Source organism: Vicugna pacos, chromosome 2 (assembly GCF_048564905.1).
Source record: "Vicugna pacos chromosome 2, VicPac4, whole genome shotgun sequence".
NCBI lineage: Eukaryota > Metazoa > Chordata > Mammalia > Artiodactyla > Camelidae > Vicugna > Vicugna pacos.
The window spans coordinates 60879280-60894061 of NC_132988.1; positions in this window are offsets into that span (position 1 = coordinate 60879280).

Below are 14782 nucleotides of genomic sequence, written 5' to 3' on the forward strand. Positions count from 1 at the left end.
CATCAAGTGTTAAGGCTTATTGGAAGAACACTGCTTTTCGTCGTAGTCTTTAACACCCTCTGACACATTGTGTAATTATTAGATTAGATGTTAATTTCCTGTCTCTTATAACTAAACTGTAAGTTCCATGAGGGCAAAAGCTTTTCCTATTTTGCTTACTGCTGTTTGTCCAGAGTCTACAATCATTACTGACAGGATACAAGTACCAGTAGATACTACTGGAATAAATGTGTGAATCATGAATGGATATAAATTAGATCCAAGGATAGCTGCTTTTACGGAAGTAAGGGACAAGATGGAAAAGGAGCACTCGGGATACATTCATTCCTCTCACAAAATACCACTGGTATGCAGCCTTCTGGGAAAGAAAGAAAATAGAAAATAGCAGGGGATTTAAAATACTTTGTTGACGTTTCTTAACATTAACATAAACACACTTCTTAGTTTCAAGTTAAATGTCTTCAGCACTGTTTTTTAGAATAATGCTTTCTAAACATGGACAACTATGTATTCATAGTATCTAGGAAACCTTTCCAAAGTAATCATTCTTGAGCCTTATCTCATCACTGATAAAACAATTTGTGGTAACCAATGACTTGAAATTCTAGTATATGACAGTTATGGTTTAGGCAAAAATATTAATGACACCAAAGCTAAGAATTCTATGTATAATTAAAGTAGAAGAGATATAAAGGTGTTTGTGATTTAAATGAAAGGACACTACACAATGTAATGTAAAAATACTGATTAGAAAGAAGTATATCTTAAATAGAGTCATATCTCCTATGTGAGAGCTGTTAAAGCCATCTTGAGTTCAAATACTAACTTTCATTATCAGAAGGTTTAAAAATCATTTGAAATAGAAGATACCCAGTTTTTCCATTCTAAAGATGATAAAAAATCTCTCTCCTAGGACTCTGAATGATCACTAAGCTCACCTAAAAAGTCATATTATAATAATGCAATAATTTTATAAATTTCTGGAAAATTAAACTGTGTCATAATTTCTGTCATAAACTGTGATGAAAGATAACATTGCAAGCCCACTTTGTAAGAAATGCTAATATATTCTTAAAGATTAAAGAGAGGGTTTGGGGTCTCTCGGATGTATGATTATTGGACTACACACTTGATGATGAATTATAATATGTGTAAGAATTTTTAATTCCATGCATAAGACTCATTCATGTATGAATCCAAACCATAATTTGTGAGTTCAGGTGATATTTCTAAGTAACTCTTTCTAATTTTTTCCAAAATAATATTACTGGTATGACTAATCATTACTGATTTTCCACTGACTTCAGTTGACTTTGGCTGATGAATAACAGTACAAAGTGTCAGTGGAATTGGGTTATTCACTCAACATTTTGCATATGAAATTTTGTCCTTCAAATTAATGGTATTTGAAAGGAACCTAGGCAACACTCTAAATAGAAACAGGAAGTGAGGAGTTGTGAAGAAATATAGCAAAACCTTAATTTATCCATGAACACTTTAAAATGTAATTAATTTTGCTTCTGTTTTGTCCTCACTGTCCTTTATAATATTTTCTACCATAAAACAATTTTTTTCCAAAGGCTAAAATAATTGTTTATACTTTTGTCCACCTGCATGTCTCAGTCCAGTCCTCCTCACAGTCATTTGCATGATTAGAAAGTTACCAAATTTTGCTTAACTAAGGTACACATTTTTGAAAAATTAGGTAAGTATTTTGTGTAAAGTTTTGGAAAACATCTATGTGCTTACATGATCACAGAGACAGTTTGTGCTGTTACAACCTAATAATATCAGAGAAACTCAGAGAAGCTATTAAACTATATTTCTAAAAATTCCTATATGCTTAATAGCCAGGTTATAATCTAATATGCATAGAAAAATTAATTGGTAACTCCATAAACCATTTTCTTATTTGCATGTATTTACATGTAATTTCAACTGTGAGTCCGCACTAGTATTTCCGTTTTAAACATCCAAATGAACTTCTGGACATCTTGATGATTTTGCAAATCCAACCTCCCTGTTGTTCACATCAATATGTTTCTAGTTACCCTTCATACAGTCTTTCAAACTGCACCTGACCAATCATCCATAGTTTCAAAAATATCCAGAAGGTGATTGTTTCTCACCACCTTCCAGCTTGGTCCATGTGATCATCATCTCTCATAGGGATTACTGTAAAATCTCTACCCTTGTCCGTATTTCTTAGACTTCATTCTCTTAATAAAGTAGCCAGTGATAGAATTAAACAATCCCAATTGTGTACCTCCTCTGCGCAAAGGAAAAAGTGCTTTTATATCTCACTTAGAATGATCTTCAAAGTCCAGCCACCTCACTCTCCCACAAGCCTGATGTCCCCTTTTACCTTTACCAAGTTCTCTGTCATTTACTCCACTCCACTCTTGCTCAAAGGTTTTCTTTTTGTTCTGCGAACACATCAGGCATACTTTTTTTTCCCTATGAGTCTTAGCAGTTACTTGCACTCTTTTGAAACACTTCGATTCATGACCTGCTCTCTCAGTCTCATCCAGTGTTCGCTCAAATGTTCTATTTTGAATGAGCCCTGCCTTGATTATCCTACGTAAATTTGCTTCCGTTTTCCTATTGATCACTAGCTTTCTTTTCTTACAGCTTTCTTTTTATCATCTGATATACTGTATATTTACTTGTTTGCTTACTATCAGTTTAGAATTTAAAAATCACAAAATTATGGATTTTTGTCAATTTTCTTGACTGCTCTTTTTCCAATTTCTTGGAATAATGCTTGGCTTATAATCTTATGCTCATGAGTTGATGAATTATTAGAAATGAAATAGCACATTTTATGGCTGGTATTTTCTTCCAGAAAATTGGACACTTTTAATGGATGTTTTCTCATAGAAAAAGCTTCTCAAGAGAAGGCATACATCAGAAGAACAGCTATTCCTACTGTTATAACGATATGTAAAACAGATTACTACCTGTAGAAATACCATCCCTATAAAAAAAAATTGCCTCCATTTTATGCACAACTTTGATCTAAAGGACAAAGCGCTCGTTTCTTTTAAGCAGGTAATATTAAAATTCACATTGTTTATTGGATAATGAAGCTAGATCTTGTTACAGGGTTCAGAAAAATTCAGACATTTATTCAGTAAATGAAACACTAAATAAAAATAATATATGATAGTTCTGTCAGTTACCTAATAACTTTTAGAAGTCGACATAAAAGCAAGAAACTAAACTATATAGTTATTTCAAATTGTTGAAAACCACATGCATATCAAGGACAGGATATGCCTGATAATGGTGAATAGCTCCGTTCACAGTCTCCATGAAAGTTGCTTCATTAGCCTAACTCCCTGTGTGCAGGAGTTGTTAAAAATACAGATTTATATCATGATACTAAAATATATGTATGGCAGAATCAATTATTTTGGGTATAGAGATTTTCAAAGTGTTTTTTTCCCCCTCTTGAGCCTATTTTTTAAATTAAATATTAATGAAAGGTTGTGTCTGAGGTTAAAACGCCTATGTAATATGTTAGGCAAATTCCTTCAGTGAAAAAACCTCTGTTCACTTTAAGATTAGTCATTCACATGCTCAGCATTAATTAAATAGGAAATATTGTCCCAACTTTGTAAACACACACAAACTCACCTTGTTGGTTGACAAATGATTCATTAATCATGGAAAATGGACTGTCTGAATCTTTTTTGTTTGCCTGTTTTTCACTTCTTTTTAAAAATCTTTTAACTTTCATTATAGTGTCTTTATCTTCAGGAAAATTTGTGTTGTAGAATGTATGTTAGTTTTTAATGGAATTTGTGTTTTTTACTTCAAGTTTTTCTACAAAACATATTATTAATATATGTATTTTCCTATATTTAACTTTATCAATTTATTTTTTGAATGGTGTTAAGTTAGACAACAAGTTTTTCCAAATAGTATGTTTCTTTTACTTTTTGTTTCAATAAGCTTTCAAGGTCTTTTGTATTTTAAGTCAAATGCATACTTTTTTAGAAATTATTTTTAACAATCAGTTATTATTCTAGTCATATTTTATTTTCATAACTGTAGGTTATAACTTATTTTAATATACATCAAGATGAGGTCTGAAGTTGGGGAGATTTGAGATAAAAGATGCTTTGGTCATGTTTATAAATTGAGAAAATATGTAAGAGAAAAGAGAAACTGTAAGATACATGAGAGAGGATAAATTATAGGGTAAAGTCTTGAGGTATTAAAAAATTGTTTGACATAAAAATAAAAAGAATTTGACTCTTCTATTTTAGACAAGATGTAAGGAGATTAGCATGGTTTTAAGTGTGTGTATATGTATATATTTATGTATATATATATGGAAATGAAAAAATTGGACTTTAAATTTTATGGTATCACTTTCTCTGTAAAGTAGGAGGAGAAGTCATATGTTATTTGTAAATAATTGAGAAAACAAGATTAAGAAGTATTAAACTACTGTTTTAAAGTGATTTGGGTTTTCAGGAAGTACTGTGGTGTTTCTAGGAAAACAAAATCAATTCAGTGCATCAAATCTTCTCTTTTGGTCTGAACAAAGTACAAGTTTGATTGCGTATCAGTTGACAAATGCAAAATTGTGCTATGTGATAGTTAACGCTCTCTGTAATTAGCAAAAGGACTAAAAATCAATATTACTTGAAACTAACACTGATGTCACAATAGTGGAATAGACTCTATAGGACACTGTAATAAGCCATCAGGGAATGCTTTACTGATTCTTTGTGTTCACTAGATAAGTAAGAACTTTAGTTCTATAATCAGTGGAGTCAGAGAAGAAAGCAACCCAAACATTACCCTGCTTAGCTGGAAAAGCATAGAAGGCTGCTTGTGTCATGTTCTGTGCAGAAGTGAAAATTAGTTGCTCTCTCTGTGTTTTGAGAAGGAACTCTACAATGAGGTAGAGACGAAATCTGAATTTTTCATTAGGAATTGCTTTTCATGGTGATGATGATGATGGTGGTTTTAGTCCTTCATATCACTGTGGTTTTGATTAGTTTAAGTTTATTCAATACTTTCCCAGTTGGCAAAACTAAGGATTAGAAGCCTATATTTAAATATATGATAGTTCAGTTAATCCACCTACAAATATTTGTTAACTTCTTTTGTCCTTGCAATACTGTTAAGCAGTTAAAATGCCAGGCCTGTATGTTATGTCCAAAGTATAGTGAAAAAATACTGCAACTATTTGAGTTATTTTTTGATAAATGGGGATAAATAGAGAGTGTCAAGATCCTTACAGTTATGTAGATTTACTGACATCTAGACTTATCACAGATATTTAAAAAGAAGCAAGAAATGGACATTTGAAGCATCATTCACTGAGTACCAGGGAGGGAGAACTTCAGTTCAGAAGATGTAACACAGGTGTCGTGCAGGAACTCTTCCACTAGTATACTCTCTGCCTTGATAGTCTAAAAATCCCAGACAGTAATTCTTTGCCCACGGCCCGCCTCTATCTTGCTGTTGCCCAAGTAGAGCAGAGCAATCTTCCTGAGTTCTTCAGTGGCGCTACTCTTGTCAGGCTGGCTCTGCTATACACTCTGGCTGGCTCTGATTTTTCCTAGTTACATGATTCTCCATCTGCTTTCGTTTGTGGTGGCAAAATGGCCCTGCCTATCTCTTACTTTGCATTCTGCCACATTTCTAGTTTTGCTATTGCTTTTTAACTATATTTTAAACATGTAGCATAGTTGATTGAAAACTGATGAAATGCCTAGTACTTGTTTAGGTTCTTTGATAGAACAGTTAGTCTTTGCCATTGACTAAACTGTGCTTTAAACCAAGGTGCAGAAGCTTCTTGCAATATGTTTCAAGTAACCAAAATGGAAAATCCAAGCAAACTGTTGCCTGTGTTTAGCCTTGTGATTTAAAGACAGCTGGTAGAGATAAGCACTAACATAAATCTTGTCTGAATTTCCCAAACTGAGAATATGAATTGTGAATTCTTTATTGCTTTTTGTAGATGTTTAACCAGAGGTGATGGTAATATAGCAGAACAGAAAGAACAATGAATTTGGATTTAGAGAATCTAGTTTCCGAGCCTTACTTACTTGCTATTTATGTGACCTTGAGAAATAACCTCTGTTTATGTCCTCTCCTTTAATTTGGAGATGAGGAAACAGCCTCAGAGAAAATTGTAATTTCCGGAAGCTTGCAAAGCTAGAAAGTGCCAGTGATAGAAATTAAATTATGTTTTTTGACCTCAAAACCTATGCTCAGTCACCACACAGAGTGCCCAAGCTTTGTTTTTGTTGTTTTAACAATAATGTATTTTTAAGATGATGCTCATTGCTAGAGCTAGTCTATATTTGAAATTTTATGTGGCTTGTGATCAGTTGTTACCTACTACTTAAGACACAGTTTCTCTTTAGGCTGTAGTTAAAGTCTTTGGGTCTTGAATAATCTTTCCCTTTCTAGGAATATTTTGTAACTGAATCCACAAGGACCATTTTTCTCCAGTGAAAACAGAATGTATTCTCTTCTCACGTAATATTTTCATACAGATAGTCTCACTTTATTTTCCTCCTCTTAAACAATCAATATTCTTTACTTTTTCCAAAGTAATCCTGATCCATAATTAATAACGCATCTTTTGTGTCAGCTTTTTACCTAAATGTTCCCTTTGCCTTCTTGGCTTATCTGAAATCTGATCTTCAACTGAAGATCCTACTTGGATTGCACCTCCCTCCAGTTGAAGACGTAAATTCTCTCATAATGCACGCACCGTATGATATTTACGTTTACTTGAAATACTTCTACTGATCTACACCAAACTTAAAATATTGCAATTCTACTCTCTTGTAAAACACCCTCTTCTCTGCGAGTTGTACAACTTGCCTAAATCACCCTCACTTTCGCCTTATCCATAAAACTCCTTTATGTATTTTTTATTCTTCAGTGAATTTGGAATATGGTTCATAGTCTTTCTTTCCATGTAAACTCCAACCATCATGGGTGACTTCAAAATCTATATGGAGTTCTCATAAAAAACGTAGCATCTGTTTTCTGAACATCTGAAATGCCGTGACTTTTCTTATCTCTACACTTTAGCCAGACTATTGAGCCTACTACTGAGCCCTGTCATTAAACTGTTCCACCTGAAAAAAAAAAATCACAAACTTAGACGTTTTGTTTTGCTTTATGAACTTAGTTTTCTGTTTTCTCAATTTCTTGCTGATCATATGCCATTACAACTGTACATCAAATTAATGTGTATCCCTAGTTTTTTACTTTTATCGTGTTCATAGTTCTGATACACACTCTTATTATGTTTTGACTCTTGTCAAAATTCGAAACCCACTTTCCCTTATTCCTCTTACGACACTACACAGCAAAATCTTGATCCTGAACAACTTAATTATCTACATTGTCTTGCCCACAGCTGGGCTGAGAATATTTCAATTGAGCATATTTGTAACTGTAAATTATCAGTAGTCTCAACAAGGTCTTCAGTATCGCTAAGACATTCCGTTTCTCTGGATGTTTCATTTTCTACTTTCCACAAGTATTTCAGTCTCCTTCAACTGTCATCAAACCTCCAATAAGTTATCTTCTTACCATTTCATTCTCAACAAATGATTTCATATACCACTTCACAGAAGACAAAAGTCAGCAAATAGATGGAAACCACTTCAGTGTCCAAGATCCATATCACAAATCTGTCAAGATTTGTAACTTTTTTTCTTTTCTTTCTTTTTCTTTGCTTTCTGTTAAAAAGTGGGAGGACTGAAGGAATGAGTAACTTGTCAAAAGTCATACAGTTGTGAACGAACAGGAATTTGAACCTGACCTTCCTGAGTTCAAAGCCCATTTTCTTACCACTGAAATATTCTGTGAGTAGGTATAGTATCTTTTATTGATTTTAAGAGCCAATTTTGCTACATACCCCCATCTTCTTACTCTTATAGAAACCATGCCATAAGCAATTTTATGTGAATTATAGTGATTATGATAAGTTTAATATTATTTGCATAAAGAGATAGGGAAAACCCATAATTCGTAGTAACATAGAGAATAAAACTCAACTGACATTTTATATGGTCACTAATCCATTAAGGAGGCTGGTTTTGTTTCTTTGACACTCCAAAGCATCTAGTATGATGTGATTTATTCCTGAAATGCTACGAAATTAATGAAAATACTATTTGTGGGGAAAAATGAGCTTACTTGCATTTGTAATTGGTTTCGCCTGCAGCAGCTGCTGTGCTTATATTACGCATATGCCATACTGAAAAATGGAAGGTGGATTTCTGTTGTTTTTCCTTTTCTTTCCCCTTACATTTGTTGTTTATCATTTTGAAAGAAATGAGGATCATTTTTAATTATTTTATTATACTAGGGAGGGAAGAGTAATAGTGTGCCTGGAAATGCAGCTATGCCCAACTCCCTCAATACCATTTAGGTGATTTTCCCAGTCACTTGAGTTTGCTCAGATACTGTTAATTGCAAGAGATCAATCCATCGTAACTATCAAAATCACATGAAAATCAGTTTCAGCTCTTCCAGAAGGAAGTGAGCCAGGATTTTATTATCCAAATCATTTAGTTGAATACTGGGATACATTCCTCTTATGTATTTTAGACTTAATAGGGTGAGTGCAAGGATGGATCCTTGAGGTGTACTCTAGGAGTGCTTCCTGCAGATTGTCCTCGCTCCATTATACAATATTCCCTAAGGATGATTATTTAATCAGCTTCATATTATCCACAAAGGTATATTGAGAGAAATGATTAAATGCTTTTTTCACATTCATCGTATCTATGACATTTCCCCACCCCAAGCAGGAAAAAAAAATGTATATAAATATTGAATAATAGAGAATAATATTGAGTGTTTACATTGTGTTTTTAATAAACTAGCATTAGGTAATTTTATTCTGACACTGTATTTGAATGCCCTCAAAGCAACTGTTTACCAGTGCTGTTAGAACCCTACTAGAGTTTGGCATCAAAATTATCAGCTTTAATTCTGCAGTTTTTATTGTCTCTTTCTCCTTTTGAATATTAGCACTTTGAGTGACTCTAGAATGTTTGTGTCTCTCCCATTTTTCATTATTTCTCAAACAGTTGTTCTTTCTCAAATGTGTTTCTGAGCATACATTTGCAGGTTCTCCTGTCTCATGGAAAGAGTTCCAATTTGGATTCAGAAAACCTGGCTTCCAGTCTTGGGTCTGCTTCTTTACTCATGCAGGTCTTAAGGCAAGTCAGGTGTGGCATTGCTCTCATCTGTAGAACAGAATTAAGAACATATTCCTCAGAAAACTATTTTATCGATTAGAGGAAATAAGGTCCAGGTAATGGCACAGTATTCCGGACACTCATGTATAGCATATGGATAATAGTAACTCACTATATACATATAAATGATTTTGTTAATGAGAATCTGTTAGTATCCTTGAACACCAAGTGTCTAGACGAAGTGTGTTGGCCTATTTTATTAGCTGTTGCCTTCACATTGTGTCTCCATTTATCTTGAGCTCAGTTTGCCTTTATTTGATACTTAGTTTAATTATTCAGTTTAAAGGTGATTCTCCCTTCCAGCTCCATTCTCTCTGTTGTTGTCAAAGAGAGAAGACACATAGGAACAGATTTTCTCGTTAACCTTGCATTAAGCTTTAGGATGAGCTAGTATTTGTTCTACCTGATTAAAAAGGATCCTGGAGCCTATTTGTGACTCTTACTTAGTTAGCCCTTCTTTTCTAATATTTATGCTTGTTAATTTGAAAGTTACCTAAACAGAGTGATTCTAATGCAGCTACACTAGTTTCATTAAAAACCCATGTATGTCCTTTTTAATTAAAATACTAAGAATAATTTTTTCTTCATTCAAAAATTGGTTTGTTACGTGCCTGATATTGGTGATATAAAGATAAAGCATAGCTTTTAGGTGTGTTCAGGAGATAACCACCTAATAAGAAGGACAGAGAAATAAATGGCTTTTATGATTTAAGACATAGAAGCAGAGAAAAATGACATAGCTCTAATTGGGCAAGTCCGGGTTGAACTGGTGGAGGGGAGTATTTCTAGAGGATATTGACACCTGAGCTGTGTTTAGGAGGATGAAGAGAAGGGGAATATTTTTAAAATGCAGTGGAGACAGCTACAAAAAGGCATGCAAAAGGAAAAAGGCTTATGAGTACAGGCAGGAGAGATGGGGTATCAGAAATCCTAGGCTTTTGTCTCCCACCTCCAGCCTGCATGTCAGTATTGGCAAGAGTGAAGAGGAAGCTGCAGGCCTCCTTTCATGATACCTTTTATCCCTTTGTGTTCATCGTTCAAAGAAGCCTTTGATTCTAATGAACGTCACTTAAATCTTATCTGTCTTCTAGATGTTTTCCTCTTTCTTTAGAATACATGGTCAATTATCAAAATACTCTGTGTCTGGGTACTTCCTTAGGGCTTTCCTTTCACCATCTTGTTCTTACTGAAATCTGTCTCTCCTTTGAGGTCATTGCTGTCCTACATCTTATACGAGTGATGACTGTCTTATCTTAATATATGTAAATAGTACCTGTCACAGAAATTAACTATGATATCCCCATCTGGGACATGTATTATCAATCATTCCTTCTTGAAACACTTTCTTGCTTTGCTTTCCCTCAGCCCACTGACTTTATGTCTCAGCCTTCTAAGCTAGTTCCTTTTCGTCTGCTCATCCTTTTATTTGAGTGTTTATGTGTCGTCTTAAAATCAGTATGTCCAAATCCAAGATCCTTATATTTTTTCCCCAACTGTCTTTTCCTATTTCAGTTAATGAAAGCAAATCCCATTCATCAGGTACTTATGTCTAGAATCATTCTTGACTACTGTTTTACTTTCATACCTCAAAATCAGTGTGTCAGCAAATACTATTTTTTATTTTTGCTTTCAAAATACATCCAGATCTTGACCATTTTCACCTCCTCCACTGCTATTTTTTTGTTTGTTTGTTTGTTTGTTTGTTTTTGGTCTAAGCCACCATTATCTTTTCCGAACTGTTTTAATATCTTTGTAATGGTTCCCAGGTCCTCATGTGTTTACCTTTGCTTTTTCTATATTTGAATTAGATCTCAGGGAGGCAGCCAGAGTGATATTTTTCAATGAAAGACAGATCCCATTGGTCTTTTGCAAAAAACTTTCAAATGGTTTTCCAAGTTATCTGGAGTAAAACCCAAGGCTTTAAATGCCTTGCATGTACTGGCTGTCATTACTCTTCTGAAGTCATTATCTGTTATTCTCTCCCTTGCTCTCTCTGCTTCATCTACAGTGGCTTCTGGGCCATTCTTCAGTCCCTTAGACTTCAAGAGGTTCTCAACCTAGGGCTTTGTCCTTGGTATTCCGTTTGCGTAGACCGTCTTTGCTCCACATATCTGAGAGCTCACTTTCTTTCTTCCTTCAGGTCTTTTCCCAGATGTCTTCTCAGTCAGGCCTAGGACTATCCTGTTAAGACAACAACACCTCTACCTCCTTTCTGTCCTTTATTTCTGTTGTGTTTATCACTGTAACACAATTTATTAATTGGATTTTGTTTTCATTTTTTGACTAGTATGTGAGCTCTATGGGATTATGATTTTTGTCTGCTGTTCAGTTACATCTGTAGTTCCAGAATCTAGAAAGATGCATGACAATACAAGAGATTAAATCAGTAAGTATTTCTTAAGACAATAAACCACAAAACTATTAAAAATAACTAGGAATAATAAAAGTATATAGTTTACAGAAATTAAAAAAACACTTATTAGAGTTAAAATGCAGTGACAGATAAAAAATTGCCATACTGCTTGAAAAGCCTTCTTATTTTCCCTTCCAATCATTCTCCCCTGTATCTTTCCTAAGGGAGACTCTTTTCCTGACATTTAACTATAGAAATTACTTATGCCAATTTTTCTTAACTTCATAGAAATGGAATCATATAGTCTGTATTTTTACATTGCTAACTTTTTTGGCTCAAGAATATGTTATGAGGTACATCATGTTTTTGTGTGTAGCTATAATTTATTATGTCTTTTATTCTCAGAACAATTCATTCAGTGAGTATACAACTCTCTGTTCTAATGCTGATGATGAACCTTTGTATGGTTTCCAGCTATTCAAGTATCATTAATATTAATGTTATGGATATTTTTGTACATCTCTTTGGTGCCCAGGTGGTAGGTAGTCTCTGTGAAGGAAACTGAGAAAGGCTTGTAATATACAATCATCTACATTTTTATAATCTATGTGGTAGTTAAATTAGTGTCTATAGATTCTTATTATGCTCCGTCTCAACCACAGCAATTCCCAGTTTCCAGAAGCAGTTGAGGATTCTTTCAACAACTATAGCTTTGGCTATCTATATCCATTGCAAAGAGACGAGTTCCTTTTTATCCTTCAAATTTGAGTTAATTCAAGCCTAAGTCTTTATGGGCATCACTATATAGGGAATCCAAAGAGGTAACAGAACACACAAGGTTATCACCAAACTAATCTCACATACTAAAAGTCAAAATAGGAAAGCAGCCAAACCTCAACATGAGAGCAGCCATCTTCTACAAAATCATGTTCTCATAGCCAGGAACATTGTGTTGCCAAAGAGCATTACAGAAATGTTGTGAAAACTGAGGACAGGAATGATGGAAAAAATCTTCCTGAAATATCCTTGCCAGTCCAATAATCTATGGCAGCTGCTCTGAATTTATAACATGTGAAATTAAACTCATCTTAAAAATATATATTATCAAGAAGTTAATGCTGGCATTATTACAATTTATATATGTAAGAAAATTTCAACAGTGCATACTGTTATCTTTCTAAGAATATCAGTAATTAAAATAGTTCATATTTGTATAGTAGATTTGCATATATTTGACAATATGATATAGTAAACAAACAGTGCTTTTACCTGTACAGTACTCTGTGTAAGCTTTAATACCATTCTTGAAAGAAAGTGTTCTTACTTTCATCCAACAGAGGAGAACAGCTCCCATCAGTAGCACATCCCCTATCCCTACCCCATCCTATATGGTAGAAGGAGGAAGAATCTCAGAAAATTAAGAGAATTTATGCTACTTGTGAAAAGGCACATGAATTTCTCTGTGAACATTCCTGAATGTAATTATAATTAAGAACAAAAATTTAGGAACAATAACATATATTAAGTACGTGAATATTGATCTCCCTGTAACAGACAAAAATCTTAAGAATCCGAAATAATAATTAGTGTTTTTTGGCCTTTTGGCTGAGATCAAGTGCAGAATAATATTAATTCATTCTTTCATATACTATCCATTCACTATATATATATATATATATATATATATATATATATCAATTTCACATATATATATTTAAAAATCTGTGGTGTGTCAAGCACTGTTCTGGGTGCTGAAAATATAAAAAGAATAATACAGATAAGATAAAGTTCCTGCCTAATAAAACTTGTAATTAATTGGGAAAGACAGATAGTTTCAGATAGTGTTGGTTGCATGACAAGCCACTCCAAAATGTCGTGCTTTGAACACACACACAACGTATTTGGCTTACATCTCTGCAAGTTGACAGTTTGGGTCAGGCCTAGCTGGTTGGAACTTCTGATCTGGACTGCATTCACCTAATCTCAGTTGAGTCTGTTCACCTGTGATGAGCTAGTGGGCTGGATGAGGCTATGGTTTATGATGGCTTTGATTTATCAAATGGGAATCCCTTTACGTGGTCTCTGATCTTCTAGGAGGCTAGCCTGTGATTATTTACGTGGCAGCAATGTTCCAAGAGCAGTAACAGAGCAAAGACCAGTGTTAAAATACTTTCCAAGTCACTGTTTGTCTCGTGTTTGCTACTCTACCATTGGCCCAACAAGCCAAATTGTCAGCATATACGAATCAGTGTATTAGGGGTTACCGACTTAATGCAGGGAAGTGTGAGAAAATGGGATAATGATTATTGCAACAATGTACCATAGGTCATAGGTACATACATACATATACCTTTGAGAAATACCAAACTATTTAAAATAATGACCATTTTTCCCATCTAAAATGACCAAGAATGAACTTGGATTTATCAGGAATTTGATTCAGTTTTGCAAAGCACTTTGTTTTGCAGATGTTTTGCAGTTTTGAGGGAGAATAAAGCATATTACTAGAATATTGCATATGTATATAAGAAACTGGCTATACGAAGAACATTAAGAATTATTTCTACTTTCAAGTAGTTAAAATTATCCTGGTAGAGATGCAAACAAATATATTATTACAAAACAGTATTTTAAGATTATTATAATATAAATAAATAATTATGGTTATCAATTTCACTGGAATTGAGTTTTTCCTGCTATGTAGCAATCCACCTTTGGTAAAATGCAGAAGCTCCTACTCTCTTTCAAAATGAAATGCTCAGATGAAGATGCTATAGGAAATCTATTTTTTAGCTTGTCGTTAGCATGAAACAGACACTGCCGTTGATAGAAGCAGAGCCCATTACAAACGTCATAGATATGTTTCTTACAAGTTTTCTTATCGTCTCAAAGATCCCCCACAGATAAATTATATATGTAATAGTATAGAGTGAAAAGAGTTTATTTTCTGTGCTAAGTGAATGGAGGGGTTTCATAATCTTTATGTCTCTGTCACTAGTGAGGGATGTTTCTTTGTCTATTCACAGATTAAAATATTCCCATTTTTTCAAGAATAGGTAAGAAATAAAAACAAATACCAGGCATAGAATTCACTTTATTCATATTTACACAACATATTACAGAAATTGGTAACACTTGGGTAAAGTGGAAAGCCTTTGGTGTAGCATAACCA